This window comes from Phascolarctos cinereus, unplaced genomic scaffold, assembly GCF_003287225.1.
Source record: "Phascolarctos cinereus isolate Bilbo 61053 unplaced genomic scaffold, phaCin_HiC Scaffold_726;HRSCAF=1367, whole genome shotgun sequence".
In the NCBI taxonomy this organism is placed as follows: domain Eukaryota; kingdom Metazoa; phylum Chordata; class Mammalia; order Diprotodontia; family Phascolarctidae; genus Phascolarctos; species Phascolarctos cinereus.
This window is the reverse complement of record NW_027556098.1, coordinates 205,046,059-205,065,085: the sequence shown is the minus strand read 5'-3', so window position 1 is coordinate 205,065,085 and position 19,027 is coordinate 205,046,059. Positions and strand designations below refer to the sequence as shown.

General features: G+C 36.0%; 1 long non-coding RNA gene across 1 annotated transcript in view; it reads left to right on the top strand.

Annotated features, from left to right (window-relative positions):
• Window positions 1–18,670, top strand: part of LOC144454343 (uncharacterized) — a 47,209-nt gene extending 28,539 nt beyond the window's left edge. Inside the window, exons 2-3 of the long non-coding RNA XR_013482738.1 lie at window positions 17,502–17,592; window positions 18,042–18,670. This is a non-coding gene — a long non-coding RNA (uncharacterized LOC144454343). The remainder of the gene's footprint in view (window positions 1–17,501; window positions 17,593–18,041) is intronic.
• Window positions 18,671–19,027: the final 357 nt, after the last annotated feature.

Here is a 19,027-nt window from a genome sequence, read left to right as displayed (position 1 = left end):
TTAAGGGCCTACTATGTGCCAGGCACTGTTCTAAGCACCAGAGATATGAAAAGAGTCCCTGTCCTCAAGGAGCTGACAACCTAATGGAGGAGACAACTAGCAAATAAATACATACAAACAAGCTACATACAGGATAAATAAGAAAAAAACTAAAAGAGCAAAAGCCCAAGAATTAAAGGAATTGGGAAAAGCTTCCAGTAGAATATGGGATTTCAGCTGTGATTTAAAGGAAGCTGGGGAAGCCAGTAGGCTGAGATAAGGAAGGAGAGCATTTCAGCATGGAGGATAGCCAGAGAAAATGCCCAGAAACAAGAGATGGAGTGTCTTATTCATGGAACAGTCAGGTGGCAATATTACTGGACTGAAGAGTATGGAAAGAGAATGAGATGTAGAAGACTGGAAAGTAGAAGAGGGCTGGGTTGTGAAGGGCTTTGAATGCCAGACAGAGGATTTTGTATTTGTTCCTGAAGGTTATAGGAAGTCACTGGAGTTCACTGAGTAGAGAACCGACTTCTTAGGGCATAATTTATCAAAGGGAATTACCACACACATATACATGTATGTGTATACATACACAGACACAGTATGCACATATAATATATATGTGTGTATATCTTATTCCCTTTTGTTGTTGTTTTTTCAGTTTTGCCTGACTCTTTATGACTACACATTTGGGTTTTTCTTGGCAAAGATACTGGACTGGTTTGCCATTCCCTCTTCAGTTCATTTTACAGATGAGGAAACTGAGGCAAATAGGGTTAAGTGACTTGCCCAGGATCATACAACTGCTAAGTGTCTGAAGCTGGATTTGAACTCAGGAGGATGAGTCTTCCTACTCCTGGTCCTGTGCTCTCTCCACTACACCACCCAGCTGCCCTATCTTATTCTCTACCCAAATATATTCTTTATTATGTTTAATCTATACCTGTCAATAATTAAACAATTGCTTAATTGTTTAATCTATGCCTGTTAACAATTAAAATCAATTTAAAATTCAAAGAGCCTAGAATGAAGCAATGGCTGTAAAAGTCATCCAGTGACAATGAGTAAAATTATGTATGGGAATCTTCAATTCAATTCAACAAACATTTATTAAGTACCTACTATGTGCAAATCACTGGACTGAGGTTTGAGAATGCAAAGATAAAAATGAAACAATCCTCATGGGACTGCACTCATTCATAGAAGGAGGTAGAGAGGTACAAAGCATGTACAAAGTAAAACAAGCTAATTTCAAAAAGGAGAGGATACTAGTAACTGGAGGGCCACAAAAGGCCTAATGAAGGAGGTCACACCTAAAGTATATTTTGAAGAAATCTAGACATACTATAATACAAATATATTCACATACACTGTATCATAAGTAGGAAGACAATGATTCTTCTGTAATTCAAGTTGGCATGCACAACTCCATTTTAATCATTTGGTAAGAATTAGGCAGTATATTTCGGTTTAAGGTATTTCCTAGAGATCTGGATTAGGGTTAGTATCATAGAAATGGGGAAGAAGTGCATTGTAGAAGTGAGGAGAGATGAAATGCTGTGTGTGAGGAAGAGCTAGCAGGCCAATTTGACCAGAACACAAAGTAAGTGAAGGAGAATAATATAAAATAACACTGGGAGGTAATTAAGAACCAGATTGTAGAGTGCTTTCATTTCGAAGAAGAAGAGTTTACATTTTATCCTAATGAAAATGGGCAGCCATTGAAGGTTTTTTGAGTTCAGAGGGAAGAGAGGCCATACTTAGAAATGTATTTTAGCAGTATCAATTGGTGAACAAGCATTTGTTAAGTTTTTAGTATGTGATGGGCACTGTACTATCGGTAGTTGTGTCAAGAACACACTGAATATGGAAAAAATCAAACAATCACAAAATTTCAGAATTGGAAAGGGCTAGTTACCTAGTCCAACCTATATCTGAAAAAAAATCCTTCAGCAGCACTGTTCAACAGTGGTTGTCTACCTTCTGCCTGAATTCTCTTAGTGAGCAGTGAAGATATTGAAGGCAGAGAGATGAGTGAAGAAGTTATTGCAATTTTCCAAGAAAGAGGTGAACTAGAATAGGGGAGCCCTGAATGGAGAAAAAGGAATAGATGAAAGAGGCATTATGGAGGTAGAACAAGATGTTAGATTCCAAAGTAAGACTGATCCCAATAGAACTCAACATTCGGTCATTCTTTCAACATTCAACAAAATTTTAAGTGTTGTGTGAAGATTGCTGACCTTAGTATTGGAAGAAAACAGAAAGTTTAGATAAAGAAGAATTACTGCCCTCATAGAGTTTATTTCCAGTGTTTTTATACTTTCTGGATAAATTTGTCACATTCTATATGCTTACTTCCTAGCATTCCAAAAAATAATTATTCAAAATTATGCATGGGGCAGAAAATATTTCTAAAATGTAGCCACTTCTTAGTTGTACAACAATTGAATCATCTACCTAAAAATGTTTTTTTTAAATCCCAAAATATACATATATAACCTCTCATTTCTACCTATTCCAATTCTACCTGTAATTCAAGGCCCAATTGAGACCCAACATTTTCCTTGAAGTCTTTCCTAAGCACCCTAGTAGAAAGGAGTGAACACCTAGACAACTTCATTTGTCATCTGTCATAAATCGTTTTGCATTTTTATCTTTCGTGTTCATGCATCTTGTCTCCAAAACAGTATTACTCACTACGTCCTTGAGAATAAGGTCTGTATTTTATCCAGCCCAACATCTTTGATATAGTAGGTTCTCAGTAAACATTTGTGGACCGATTTGTCTTTAGGCGATTTGGGGAAGCTGACTGTATTCAAGAGAGCCCTTGGAATGAGACCTTAAAGCTCAGCTCTTTTTTTTAAGTACTTTAAATAATGGGGGAAAAATAAAAGGTTACAGTTTAAAATTATTCCTTCAGGAATACTTTTTCTTCAGCTTAATTCTCTTTGTAGCCAAAATAGTATTTAACGTATCCTCTTGTCATATTCTGAGGCTATTTGCTTCCAGTGCTTTGAGAATGATGACCTTGAAAGGGTGTTGCCAGTTTAAAGATCTGCCAAGAAAGGAAGGCGGAGTTGTGTGGGAATGAGGCTTTGTTTAATCAGGTTTTATAATTGCTTTGGTGCAATGTTTTGCTGAGACATGTTGGGAACAGTAATCCATGGTAACATGTACTCAATATTAATTCACAGCATAAAGCACACATTATAATGTTTGAAGGATTTTTTAGTGATCCACTTAGAAATTCATACAGCTTGAAATGACAGATAAAATGAATTTTATAATGGATAATGGATGTGCATGAATCCGTTACTCTGAAACAAAGAAGAGTCATAGGAAAGGTGATACTAAATATCCATAGAATATTTTTTTTTTTATTTGGAGAGTAGAGAAAGACTGACCAAGCAGCTCTGGTTTGTGAGATAGCTCAGATAGTTCAGATAGCTTCTGGATAGGAGGGAATCATGAAGAAAAGTCACTGAGTATGAGGAATTCTGTAGTTTCAAAGTATGAATAACACAACTGTATCCCCATTAAAATTAAACTCGAAATACTGAACACTGCAAAGGTTATACTCAGTTACTAGTGCAGAATACATACCTGATTGGTGCACTGCCTAAATATTTGGAAGAACATGATCCTACACATTTAAAATATTGAGAAAAGAAAATAGCAATAAGGCCAAAGAACTGGGAGGAGCCCTAGAGATTGTCTAGGTCATTGTCCTTGTTTTACAGATGAAGAAGCTGCCACCCATAGAAATCAAGTGACTTACATGCACACAGCAAGTAGGTGGTCATGTGGGATCTGGCACCAAGTTTTGAAATCTCCCAGTCCAGTGCTTTTCCCACCATATTATATAGCTTCTATGACCATATCCAGCTGCTCTATCAGACCAGCTGTTTGCTTCTTCATGTTCCCTACTTTGCTCTGAAAATGAACATTACCTCTCATTGCAAAGCATCAGACAAAGCTTATATACATATCCATGTTGGGTAGAACTCTCTGCTTGCTCACATTTTCCTGCCCTCGTCTTACTCTCATGTTGGCTCGTGTCATCTGAATGTTTGGATTTAAGAGGTCTTATCTGAATGTAAAAAAAAAAAAATAATTCCAAACTCATTCCCTTACAGTCTATTGGGTTTCAGACTATATTTTTGAAGTAAAAGCAGACAGAGAACTTGATCATGTCAACGAAGGAATTGTGAAATTCCTTTGATAGAGTGGTCCTCTATTTTTTTGTCCAATAGTTCACTAAAAGCTAATTGTATTCTCTTTTGGAGAACTGTTATAGGAAGGAATCAATCATAAAATTGGACTGTAAGGACATAAGAAAAAATGCTTTTGGATGTTACAGTATGAAATTTTTGATGAAACTGATCCCTTTATTTTCTGCCTGCATACTCTGTGATGCTTAAAAGGTGAGATAGAAAAGGCAAGGACTAAAGGTAAGTAAGATGAGTTCAAAATGTGGCTAAAAACATGGCACACGTGGTAAGGCCTCAGAGGAAGACTCTGATGAAGGCCAGCTCTAGAACACTGCAATAAATAGTGTGCATAATGTTGTGGAAAAAAAACAAACATAGCGTCATCAGGTGTTTGAGCAGACATTACCATTCAAATCTGAACTAGCCAATAGTAGTTCACCATCTGTCATGTAGTCCATCCTATAGTAGAAGGTCTGGAGGTCTGAATTCTGGATGATGTGATCTGATCTTCTAGAATGATGTAATGATAATGAGATGTGTAGCATCTTTATTGATGCATATTTGTTATATCACAATCCACAATAAATTTTTGGTTCTATTGTAAACTGTAACCATTAATAGTTTTTGTCTGCAGAAAAAGAAAATATCTATATTTTACTCCATATTCTATGGAGAAGAAAACATAAAAGGATGGTGCCAACTATAAAAGTTTATATTTACCTAGTATAATTAATTCTTTAAAGACACAAATATCAAATCAAGAATAAATAGGCCTTAGGCAGCTAGGTGGCACAGTAGATAGAGCACCAGCCCTGGAGTCAGGAAGACCTGAGTTCAAATCTGACCTCAGACACATAACACTCACTAGTTTGTGTGACTCTGGGCAGGTCATTTAACCCCAGTTGCCTTACCGAGAAAAAAAAAAAAAGGATAAGTAGGTTTTAGTAATTTTCTTTCAAAGTGACCAAAGAAGGAAATAGAGCATTTGTTATTTAAAATTTCAGGGAGATCCCAATACCTTTTCCCCTCAATCAGTCAAAAATAAGTTCACCTGAATCATTTTTTGGCTACAATAAACCATTATGAATCCTAGGCTGCCCAACACCAGTATAAACCCTATAATCACTGCTCCTACTTGCTGGCCAGTGCTTATAGGATCATCTATCTAGAGCAAGAAAGGTCCAAACCCCTAATTTTACAAATGAAGAAACCAGAGCATGGTCCAAATTTGTTCAGGTAGTATCAGAATCAGAATTTGAACCCAAGACCTCTTACTCCAGAGCCCCATATCTCTCCACTGTTGTTGCTGTTCAGTTGGTACAGTCGTGCCTGACTGTTCATGACCACATTTGTTTGTTTGTTTGTTTGGCAAAAAAAAACTGGAGTAGTTTGCCATTTCCTTTTCCAGCTCACTTTACAGATGAGGAAACTGAGGCACAGGGTTAAGGGACTTGCCCAGGGTCACACAGGTAGTGTCTGAGGCTGGATTTGAACTTAGGAAGATGAGTCCTCCTGACTTCAGGGCAGCTGCCACCCAGATTCTCTGTTGTACTTTTATTTTCTTTCATTTTATTTTTCTCTAACTCTTCAATTTCCTCTAATTGGGACTTACCAATTACTATACTACCTATCTGCAGCTTCCTACCTTAACTTCCTTCCTTGGATTCACCTTGCTTGTTTAAATTATGCTACCTATACTTCAAGTGTTATTTGTTCACTATTGGATCCCCTATACTTTGCAACCAATGGAATCCACCACATTCTATCCAGTTGGGGGGAATACCAATTCTGGTTGCTTTTGGCCAGCTTCAACCTATTTGTCATATAAATGCTAGTGAAATAAACAGCATACATATACATTCCAAACATAGTATCCTACAATTTCATTTTCATAAGATCCTAGATTTAGACTACAACGGACTTCAGAGCTCATCCAGTCCAAACTCTTCATTTCAAAAATGAAGAAATTCAGACACAAAGAAAGTAAGTGATTTACCCACGGTCACACAGGTTGTAAGAGGCAGAGCTACTATTTGAATTTAGGTTCTCTGACTCCAAATCTGTGTTCCCAAAAAAAGGTATAGATATAGGACAGCCTTTATTTTACCCCATAGAAAAAGTTTAAGATGATAAGAACTTGCAGGAGTTTATTGATAGATATAGAAAACATAAAGTACTTATAGTCTATCAGCTTCTCCCAGAAGGAAATGAATTTGGAATTGATATCAAAGTAACAATTCATTACTCTAGGAAATTCCTCTTTCCCACAGATTCCTTCACAATTTACTGGAGACTCAGTACTATCATGTAACTTAGACCACCAACCCCCAAGGTAAACACATTTAGGGGGCTGCTGAACAAACACTTCCATTTTCCTTCAGACCTGCGTTGTCTAAGCAACTCACAGCAATAACAGGGAAAACTAGCAATACCAGATCTCCTGCCTTGCTCTCCTCCCCCTTCCCCAATTCATGGCTCTAGTCCCCTTGCTGCGGGAACTGCATTAGCAAGCCTTTTCCTCCTCTGAGAAACTCTCTGTTGAGGAAATCTTTCCATAGAAGGCCAAGACCTAAGCTCTTGAACTTGGGGACTTTCAAATTTGAGATTACTCAGGAGGTAATTCCTAAGGCTGGAAAAATCCACTCTCTGGATTTTTCCTCTCAGGCCATGTGTAAGTACATATCTGCATCTACCATGTGCTTCTGCAGAAGCTCTGTCAATTCCAAACTGCTTGTGCAGGCAAAGTCCAGCTTCAGGAAATCTACTCTCTGAACTGTACTCAGAAAAGGAAACAGAAAACTACTAGGAAATTCAGGTCCAGGAACCTGGGTGAAAACACATAGTTAGTCATATGCTTCTCCTACAAACTACCACTAATTACTCCTGGGGTCAGGAAGAGCAGTGAAATTCCTCCTTTACCCTTGCCCTGAATAAAGATCCACTCTGTTGCACTCCAGTCTGGAAGTCCAAAGGCAAGAGACATATAGAATTGGGGCAGCTGGGTGGCGCAGTGGATAGAGCACCAGCCCTGAAGTCAGGAGGACCTGAGTTCAAATCCGGCCTCAGACCAAACACTTGGCACTTACTAGCTGTGTGACCCTGGGCAAGTCACTTAACCCCAATTGCCAAAAAAAAAAAAAAAAAAAAAGAGACATATAGAATCAGACAGACAGCTAGACAGACACTCCACATACACAAAAAGATAGTGAGGAGAGACAGACAAACAGGGACAGAGACAGATTGAGAAAGCAAAGAGAGACAGAGAGATAGGAGAAATCAGCTCATTTTTGTAGATCATAGGACAGGGTCAGTTCTGATAAAAGTCTGTCAGCTGGACTCTGTTGTCATCATCTTAGAGGAAACCTCAGCCCCTGGAAACTAATCAGATGAGTCTCCTGTGCCCTTTCAGCAAGGGGCAGGTAAGTAGGCTTACTCTGCATGAGGAGTTGTCCTTCAAATGCCTCAACCAGGCTACATCAAGGGTGGGGGAACCTATGGTCTCAAGGCCACATGTGGCCTCAAGGTTCCAGGTTTCCACCCAGTGGGCTGTCCTATAATCTCTGTTGATTGGGAAGCATATATCAAGTTGCTCGATGGCTCCTTTCCACACGCTCTCACCTCCAGTTAAATATTTGCTGTCCTACCAAAACATGCATGTACTTTGGGGCATAGTGATCCATAGCCCTTCAAAGTCCAGGGACTTCCCTGGGAACCTGGGGAGATCCAAGCACTGCCTTCTTCTTCACTGCCTCCCCCATTGCCTTGTGCTGAGACTCAGCAAAGCTCAAACTACAAAATTCACAGACACTTCTTATTCAGTCTCAAAATTAACACCTTTTTGCGAAGGCCTAAATCTTCCCAAGTGGTCTGGAGATTTAACTTACATACATCTGTTATTTTTCCAGATTACCTTGTCAGATTCTGGAAGCAGATAGAAAGTGTTAATTTGAAATGAAAATTTTGGCACAAATCTGATGGGATTTGGAGCTTGAAAAGGACATTCAAAACTTCTAGTTGAGCCCTCTCATTTTATATCTAAGGGAACGGAGGCCCAGATAAGTTGACTGACTTACCTGAGGTCACACATATATTATATAGTAGAACTGAGACTTGAATTCAGGTCTTTTGATTCCAAATCCAATGTTCTTTCCACTACAAACTTGAGAAATATTTTCATTTTACTTTACTGCTATGTGTATGGACATTTTCCAATGAAAAGATTTTAAATGTATATTCAAAAGGCTTAAAAGTTTGTCAAGTCAAAAAGATTATAAAGTACATATGGACAGGAATTTTTTTTATGATTCTGATGAAGTATGAGAGAGGACCTTTATAAATTTAGGTGTGAGAAAGCAACTAGAAATCTTACTCACATTTTAGACTTGAAAGGTGAAAATGAGGTGAAGAATATTTTTGAAATGTTAATAAATATTTAGAAAAAAGCACAAGAGGACCTAGAGTGTGTATGTGTTTAGATTTATTTTGCGTAGCTCTCAAAGTGGTGTGTGCATGTAACCACTAATTAGTGAATTAATGACAAAAAGGCATTTATTTGTACTTCTGGTTATTAGTACATACCCCAAAAAGAATAAAAAATTTGGAATAACTATAAATATTGTCCATGGGACATTATAGAATGGGATGTTAGGATAAATGTTTCTTAGATAGAAAAGAATAAGTAATCACTATTGAAAAATAATTACATCTTAACTTCATAAATGCACACACATATATAACAAGTTGGTATAGTTATTTTTTAATAATACTCCATAGCTTTTAATATTGTTGTATTCTCAAAACCTTCCTTTTTCTCTTGAGATCCAGCCTATTTCACCAACTGCCTAATGGACATCTCCATTGAATGTGCCAAAGGCATTTCATGGTCAATGTGTCCAAAACAGAAATCATTCTATTTCCTGACAAACCCATACTTCTTCCTAACTTCCCTATTTCTGTTGAGGATGATACTATCCTTTAATTCACCCAGATTTCCAATCATGGAGTCATCTTTGCCTCTTCTCCCTCATCCCACATATCCAATCAATTGATGACTTGTGTATTCTGTTTCCATAATCTCTCACACCCCTTCTCTTCCCTCAACTAATACGGCCACTATCCTAGTTATTGCAATAGCTTCCTGATTGGTCTCCATGTTTCCAGCCTATCACCTCTTTAATCCATTCTTCACAAAGTTGCCAAGCGCATAATACAAAACCCTAGCCTGACCATGCTCAGAAGCAGCCATGGTTCACTGAGCCTACCTTTAGGATCAAATATAAAGTCTGCTCTCTTATAAAATCCTTCACTCTCTGGCTTCACAAGCATTCCTGATGAATTGAATATTACTGCCTTCATCCATTCTACATTCCTGTCAGATTACCCTACTTGTTCCCCCTACATGATCTTCTCTTTTGTCCCTTTATGCCCTTGTACATACTATGCCTCCCACTGGGAAAGCCTAGCTTCTCTGAAGGCTCAGCTCAGATATCATCTCTTATTCAACATCTTCCTCTCTCTTGCTCCCTTTAGTGTTTTTCTTCCTCCTTCCCAAATTACTTTCATTTGCATCGTATTTGCTTATCTGCATCCATACTGTCTCTCCTCCCCTCCCTCTCCCCAGTAAAATGTAAACTCTTAGAAGTATTTTGTTTGACTTTGTAATCCTAGCACCCAGAATAGTACCTGGCCCATAAGTAGACACCTAATGCCTGCTGTGTGCATTCCCATTGTTGAATTTAGGATGGGGAGGAAGAATGTTGCATCTCTCAATAATTTTAGGAAATTTTTTTTTTCTGGTCTGGACCTGTATTTGTGTCAGTATCGAAAACTCCCAGTGAAGAAGTACATGGTAGATCCTGAAACTTCATAGTCTTAGAGAATTATCTGGGAGTACTTAGAGGTGAAATGACTTGCCTAGGGTCATCACACAGCCAGGATGCATCAGAGGTGAGATTTAAACTTAAGTCTTTTTGACTCCAAGAGCAGCTCACTTGACTCACTTTCTCTTTATTATTATTATTCCTGTTGTTAATATTACTCATAATTTTTGGCCTAAAATTTCAAGTATTTTTAAAGTATCTAAATATTTCTTATATTTGAAATTGAATTATCAACTGTTGAAATTACAAACTGTTTCAAAGTTGTTCCAGCAAAGGTAATCAAAGTGGTTTTTAAATTACCAAATGGGAAACTACAATATCTATTAGATAAAATCCAGAAACTTGTTTCGCTAAATTTGCTTACAAATATTTGATTAAAAACAAGATGTCACTTAAAAAAATTAAAGCAAGTTATCCAACTTTCTTTAATAATGAAGGATATTAGTTATAGTAGATCCCAGACACAAAAATACATTTAGACTAGTAAATCTGAAGCTAGAGAAAAGTATTTTTTAATAAAGGCTAACTCTTTAAGCATAATTGTAAATGTTTATAATGAGCTGACTTTAATGGCACTCCAGGCTGAAAAGTACTGGCCTGAAAATTAGGAGAGATGTATTTTAAGAGAGATGGATTCTAGCCCAGAATCTTCCACTAAGTACCTGTGCGACCTTAGGCAAATCACTTAACCTCTTTGGTCCTCAGTTCACTTATCTATAAAATGAGAGTGTGGGACTCTCTAAGGTCCGCTCCAGCTCTAACATTGTATGCTTCTATGAGAATGCCTTTGAAAGGTGTACGTGCTTTTAAAATTTATATCAGTGCCTATGGAGAGGGTATTACTGGATCATGTCCAACCATAGCTAAAGCAAACAATACAGCAACTGAAAAGGTTCTTGCGTCATTTGATTTTATTTTTTTACACTACAAACAATACCTGGCAAGTAAAGAAAGACTTCTGAGTTGTGGTTGGCACAGTAATGCCTGGTCAATTGCACCATGTATTTAAACAAAGTAGGCACATTTTCAGAGTATAGAAGCCAATCTGGGTGCTTATCTGCAGTTACCCACATACATAAGTGCAAACTGGAATGCTAGAATGTGACTGTGGGTTGAATATACAAGTTCCAGTTGTGTACACCACAAGTTCCTCATACATTTGCCTACTTTTGTTGTTTTAGCATAGATTCTGTCAACTAGTACTTACTAGCTCTTCTACATCTAGCCCCATGGCCGTTCTCCAGTTTTCATTTTTCTTGACCCATTTGTTGCATCAGACACCATCATCCATTGTTCACTCCCTTTGCTCCCACGACACACTCCTCCCTGTCTTCCTCCTGCCTCTCTGGTTATAGCTTCCTATCTCTTTCACTAGTTCTACTTCTTCATATTCTTAAATGTGGGCTTAACTTTATAGCCTCTTCTTCCTAGTTAATTAGGGAGAGAACTTGGAATGGCAGACTCTGGACTAAAAGCCAGAAGGCTTGAGTTCTGGTTTTCATTCTTCCAGTTGCCTGTATGATCTTAAGTCTTTCCCCCTCACTAAGCCTTAATGTGTAAAATGGAACAGTTTAGACTAGATGGTCTCTAAATTTACCTTCAGCTCTGACTCTATAATTTATGGTAATTTGGGCAAGAAGGAAGAGTTCTCAGCATCTGTCTCTATGGGGCCATTCTTGTAACAAGCCCATTGCTGTCTCTGTGCTCTTTACCTTTGTCTTATCCATCTTATTTGAATGCCTGTCACACCAACATCTCTGATTATCTGTTGGACATTGTTACTTGATTGTTCTATTATTAAAAAGTAAAAATAACCCAGCAATAGCACTTCTAGGGCTGTATCCCAAAGACATCATACAAAATATTTATAGCAGCTCTTTTTGTGGTGGCAAAGAATTGGAAATGGAGAGGATGCCCATCAGTTGGGGAATGGCTGAACAAGTTGTGGTATATGAATGTAATGGAATACTATTGTGCTGTAAGAAATGATGAACAGGCCGACTTCAGAAAAACCTGGAAAGACTTGTATGGTCTGATGATGAATGAAGTGAGCAGAACCAGGAGAATGTTGTACACAGTAACAGCCACATTGTGCGATTATCAATACTGATATACTTAATGCTTCTCAGCAATACAAGGATCTGAGACATCTCCAAAGGCCTAATGACAGAAAATGCTATCCACATCCAAAGAAAGAACTATGGAGTTTGAATGCAGATTGGAGCACACTATTTGCTATTTTTTTTCTTCTGTTTTGTTTCCTCTTTCTGGTGGTTCCTCCTATTGGTTCTAATTCTTACTTACAACATCACTAATGTGAAAATATGTTTAGCAGGAATGTATATGTACAGCCTATATCAGATTGCACACAGTCTGGCGGGGGGAGAGAGGGGGAGAAAAATTTAAAACTCAAAAGCTTATGGAAATGATTGTTGATAAATCAAAATAAATTAATTAAATAAAAATAAAAAACCAAATGCTTCACTTCCCTCAAAACCACTTTCCCTTCTAGAATTTCCCTAGCTCTGTCAACAGTATCATACTTTTCCCAGTCTTGTTCAAAATCAATGAGTTATATTTAATCCCTTACTCTTCTTTGCCCCTCACATCCAGTCACCAAGTTCTGTTGATTCTTCCTTGGTAATGTCTCTTTCCATCATTACTGCCAACACCCTCATCTAGGCTCTCATCATCTTAGATATGATTGTAGCAATAGTATCCTAATTTCTCTCACTTCATACCTGAGAAAGTGGGATTTAGTTTAGATTAATTAGGATGTCTAAAGAAAGTTTAACAAAGTCAAGTGAGTAGTTTCCGAGTTTCAGATTCAGAAGAATAAGAATTTACTAATATATGTGTGAATGTATGCACATGAATGTATATATACATTTAAATATGTATTTGTATATACACATATCAACACAAATACATATACATATACTGAGGTTGATTTATCTTTAGGTAGGCACCTAGGGATTATTCTGGATACTTTGCACTATAGTTTGAACAAAAACAAAACATCTTTGTAAAATATATTTAGAGAAGAGATTGTCCTAATATCTTTTTGTTACTAAAGAAAATAGAGAACAAAATGGTTATAACATGCTACTATAAAATCTGAGTCAAGCTTTTTCCTGAAATGAAGGGATATAAACATATATATATGTATATATATATATATATATATATATATATGTATATACATATATATGTGTATATGCACAGATTTACATACACACACATATAAGTATATACTATATGTGTGTGTGTACATATATATATATGTACACACACACATATATACATAATATATGTATATAAAATTCATATATTTATATTTAGGACCTCACACTATTCTTGTTTATTTCCTCCACTCTGATGGAATTTAGTTCAATAACAAGACAAACATTAGCATGCCTAATAAGGATTTAGGCTCACAGAGCTTCAAAGGTTAGAGCAGTTATTTTTACATGGTAAGGGACACAGGACTCGAATCTGAGCCCATAGCAAGTTAAGAGAAAACCTTTTTTTAGTACCCATTTTTAGGGGAACCTGTAAAGTTTCCATGTTTCACATTATCCTGAGCAGCATTCTGGCAATAGGAAAAGATTTGTGGTTCGCTCTTTTACATTGATGCTGTCATCACATTGCTCCCTTACCATATTGCCTTCTGTCTATACTCTCTTCAAGTCAGCCACTTCCTTTTTGCCATTTGTGCTTTTCTTGGTGTTAGTTAATTCTGTTTTAGGTTCTAGCTCTTTCATTATTGTCTCCAGTGCTCTGCTTCTTTTTTTTTTCAGGCCACTGAGCCTTGGTCTTCCTTTATTCTAAGTCTCTTCTCACAAAATCATCCCAACTATGGGAAAGGGAGGAGTAGGCCCAGCAAGGTTATTCTCCCAGAAAAAAGAAAAAAAGCATCTCTACCCAGGGAAATAGAGCAGTCTCCACTACAGTGTCAAATATTACTAAAACTAGGAGCCTTGTAAGTTAAAGGGGCATATAACAAAAACAACATAGTTGTTTGGGGGCCTTGGTTTAAGAATTAGGAGACTGGGTTCTAGACCTGAGTTGGCTAAATAGCCATGTAACCTGGGGCAAGTGAACGCATCTCTGAGGTTCATTTTCCTCATAGTTGGTCTTACCTCTGTCGTGCCCTTTTCAACTATAAAATTCCACGATGATTAGAATTACAATGATAAATAAAGGTAAGGTTGAGAATATCTGAAATAAAGTATATACTACTTAATGGCTGATGCGGAAGTTATCAGATATATGAATTGTATAATTCTATAGCACTTTAAGGTTTGCAAAGCAATTTACAAACATCTCCCTTGATCTTCATAAGCTGTTGCAAGGTAGGTACTACAGGCATTATTATACCCTAGGAAAATGAAGCCCTGAAAGGTTTAAATTACTTGCCTATGGTCACACAACAAGTGCTTCGGAAAGGTCTTAAACCTATTTCTCTTACGGCTTACCAGTCAAGCTCTCCTTCTTCTATATCACACTGCCTTCTAGAGAAGTAAAGGAAAGCAATATATAGCAAGGAGAAGCATGGTAGTTATCCTTTAATATCCCAAATCCTGAGAGCAACCACAAAAGGTAGAGAATTGAGAACATAAGATACACTCTTCTGCTCAAAAAAGGCCAACGCTCTTGGTATCTAGGCTAGTATCTATTTGCATACATGTGCATTTTAAAAATATACACTTAAACAGAAGCAACACTCTGAACTTGTAGAATCAGGCACTCTTGTGGAGGAAGAATAATCTAAATGTACAATTGAGAGAAACATTCCTTATTTTCCTCTTCCAGGTATTCTTTCCTAAGGAAACTTTGCTTGCACAATTTTAGTGTTGATAAGTTTCTTTGTTTCTAATATTTTTGCATTCTCCTCACTTTTCATAGGTACAAGCTTAAACTTTTATAGTTTTTTTAAACTTGAATATTCTCATGTCAGTAAATTTCCATCTATGAAAGTAACTCAGCTCATTGCACTAAAATATGAAAAATGTCTATTTAAAGAGGAAGTCATAATCTTACTTGTATCATGGGCCCCAAGTGTAATATATAAAAATATAGTATATGGTATAGCCTAAGTGACCTCAGAATAATGTTTTAAATACATAAGATTACAAAAGAAAAACTATATTGAAATACAGTTAACAAAATAGTTTTAAAAGTAAGCTTATGAATCACAGGCTAAGAATACCTGACTAAAAAACTCCCTTTGAGGAATGGCAGAAGTCTGGTGATAAATGTCTATCAGTTGTTTTAAAAAAAATAAGTGAAAGTGTATTATTTTATTTTTAAAAATTAGTAGTAATCAACATGAAACACCATTAGGTGCTAAACAAAACAATTACAGCATAGATTATTTTTTCTTGGAGCTTACCCACTAGGACATTTTTTTGTATATAAAAAACACGTCCTGAGGGACATATAACTTCATTTTGTTGAAAATATTTTAAGAGTTTAGAGAATTTTTAAAAATGCATTTATTCTAATCAAATCAATCCAATATGCCTTTATTAAGCACCTTCTGGGTTCAAGAAATTGAGCTAGAGGTTGGAGATACAAAGACAATCTTACAGTCTTCATCCTCTAGGTACTTAACATTCTAATATAACCAACAATAGTGATATATTGAGTCTAGTGACTGTGGAAGTCAATATATGATAAAACCTTAAACTGAAACTTACATACTAGGAAGCAAGAAGAGAATCTCATAATTGCGTTTGGGAACAATCATTGGAGTCCATCACTTTGCTGGAAATGTTAAGAAAGACAACATTAAATGATCAGGTGTGATTTTTGCAAATAAACATGCTGGAGTGAGTTCAATACTATTTAGGTCATGAAATCATTTGATCAGGACTAACTTGTTTAATGTTTGATCATAATTCTGTTCAGTGATAACTGTTACTGGAATAGGAGGCTCCCCTTTCTTTTGAATCACACATTTATAAATGGTTTTAAATGCAAATTATATAATATGCATGGTGTCTAGCCAGATATGCTTATTTGGAGCATAAATTCTATCTCATAAAGACATTCATGGGGATTTTAAAAGTCAAATGGAGTAGAAGTCTCAGTAGTAAGAGAGCACAATAAAAAGGGGTAATAATTTTCATATAAAAGAATTCCTTTGAGTATCTGGACAATATGAAATAAGTTCATAAAACTGTCAGATTTTTGCTGCAGCTCTTTAAAACAGTCATCATTTGATCACTGCACTTTTTTTTAAACATGTTTATAAGCTATTACAGTGAAAATGCAATATGAACTCTCTAAGCAATACTTCCCCATTTCACTACATGTGGTCTTTAATCTTAAATCTGATATTCTTGAAATAACTGAAAATGCATGTCTTTCTCCTAGCCTTGCTTGCACTGGATTTGAACTTTTAGCAACTAACTTCTAGTCCCCAAATATTTCTGTTTTGATTCTTTTTTATTTTTTTAATCTAGAAAATATTTTCAGAAATAACAATCTTGCTTATTCTTGCATATTTCAAAGCACAGAACACTTTTTTTCTAGTTTTTTTTTTCTTTCTGGCTGCTTACAACATCTTACTCTCTCATGTCTTCATTTTTCCCACTCACTGAACCCAGTTTTGGAAAAGCAATGATTTGAATTAGCTGCTCATTTTCTATAATTTTGAGTCAACTGGACTGTTAGTTCTGGGAATTTCATAGGTTTGCTAAAAAGTCAGGAAGGTGAGGCTTTTTTTTTTCCACTTTTGGAATCAAATCATGCAGACTGAAAAATAAAAGTGGAGAAAGAAAATAGTACTGGCTCTACCTTTTCACAGCTACAATGAAAAAAGTAGTAAGTTAAAGCCAAATCAAGACTCTATTATTTTGAAAACCTATGGCACATAGTTAATGGAAATTTTTAAAGCCTTTATATATTGTATAAACACATGTCGAATAATTTGAGTTTCTCATATTTTCAGTGAATATTATTTGAAAGAAACTCACATTCTATTTAGAACAAGTTTGTAGGTAAGTTCTATTTTATCATTTATGTTATGTTTTAAATAACTGTGTTTTGTGAAAAACCTATATATAAGATGATATATTATGATTAAGAATCATGTTTTTCCTCAAAAGGAAAATTTTAGATTCTTTTTTATTTCACTTCAGGCTCTGTGGAAAATAAGTATTGCATAACATCTGATTCTTTGTGTAAGAAAATTTGTACTCTAAGGTGAAATAGAATGTGTATTGCAAATATTAATATTAGTAAATGCCACATAAGGTTACATAATTAAACTTATATCGATGTTAAAAAGCAACAAAAGTCAACAGTGATTTTTATGAAGATGATAAAATTATGATTGGGATCAGGGAAACATACAAACATAGAATTTACTCTAAAAAGCGAAACTAATGCATTAGATTTTGTTTTGTCTGCTCTTCCTTAGTTGTCACTCAGAATTCCAACTTAGCCTGGACTAAGCCGAATTCACAACATCTGTTACCAGAATCTTCTTGGAGATGAGGATATTTAAATGAGTAAGACCAAGCTTCACTTTTAGCCATATCTATTCTTTTTGGAATTTCCTCTATTAAAAATCTAATGTTAGTTTTAACTTTATATTTGACCTCATAGTGTAGTCATAACCCACTTGAACTAGGTATTTGTCTCTTCCTTTAGAAGCTTGAAACAATTGAGGTAAGAAGCTCTCAAAAACGTCCTGATGGAAGGTTGTCTGTTTCTTTCTCTAGATAATACCTTCTGGCAATATAAACCAATTTTCTTCAAATTAAGAATGCGTAATTAGGAAATTATACTCCAGAATTATCCAAATGATAAAAAACAACTCATCCTTTTAGCAAGTAGAACATATGCTATAAATTAGCAATGTTGTGATATTGCTTAACTGTAAATGTCCCAGAAACCACTAAACCACTAAACCTTATAAGTTTATTTCCAATTCTTTGCCTTTATACTTCTGAAATAGGAAGAAGGAAAAAACAAACCAAATTCTTCTTTGGAGGAAAATAGTGTTGGCTCCACTTGTCTACAGCTACAACTCAACGAGTAACAAGAGAAACAGCATGGTCCGCTGAATAATGAGGCTAGTCTTTGGGACAGAGCCTGACACTCAAAGCCCACCTCATGCACTAGCTGTATGATTTTGGGTAAGTCACAATATCTCTATGCCTCAGTTCCTCATTTCTTAAAGGGATTGGATTCAAGGGCCTCTGAGGTCCCTCCTGGCTCTAAATCTATGATCCTTTGAAAATTGTTCTTTGGGATGAGAAGTTTAGAAAAAGAAGCAATTGTATCATGAAAATAGGCAAAACAAGTCCTTGATTTTTAAAAATGTATAAAGAGTTTATTATGAAACTGCAACATTTTTAGCTGTCATGAAGTATCATTTCTGAATCTTAAGATACAATTCGTCCAAATAAAATAATGGCATTCTTCTGTCCTAAAAATCCACAATAATTTTTATAAGCACATATTGTTTGTTATCCTCAAATAGACTTTTCCACAAGTTCCTGTTGATGGTTACCACCTCCCTTTACTTAATACTGAATTTTTCTTGTGGGAATTATTTCTATTTACTCATTTTTCCATGTGATCTACAACCTACAGTCAAATTATGTATATTTATCACATGCCAAATTCATGTTTGTTAGGTTCTATGAGGAACACAGAAGAAATACAAAGATATGGATCCTTCCACCCAGAAATTTATAATCTCATTGGGAAGGATGCATTGATATTAAATGGTGCTTTGTATCTATTTGAGAGTGTCTGCTATTCTCTGCCTGGAATGGTTTATAGGATGCAAAATCTCTTACATTTCTATAGCTTCTACCCTAGCTTTCATTACCTCACAACTGGATAAGTGGATTACTGGATTACTCTAATAGTCTATTAATTGCCTTTCATCTTTCCTTCTCCCATGCTCCTTCCCCCCTAAAAAAAGAAAATCCA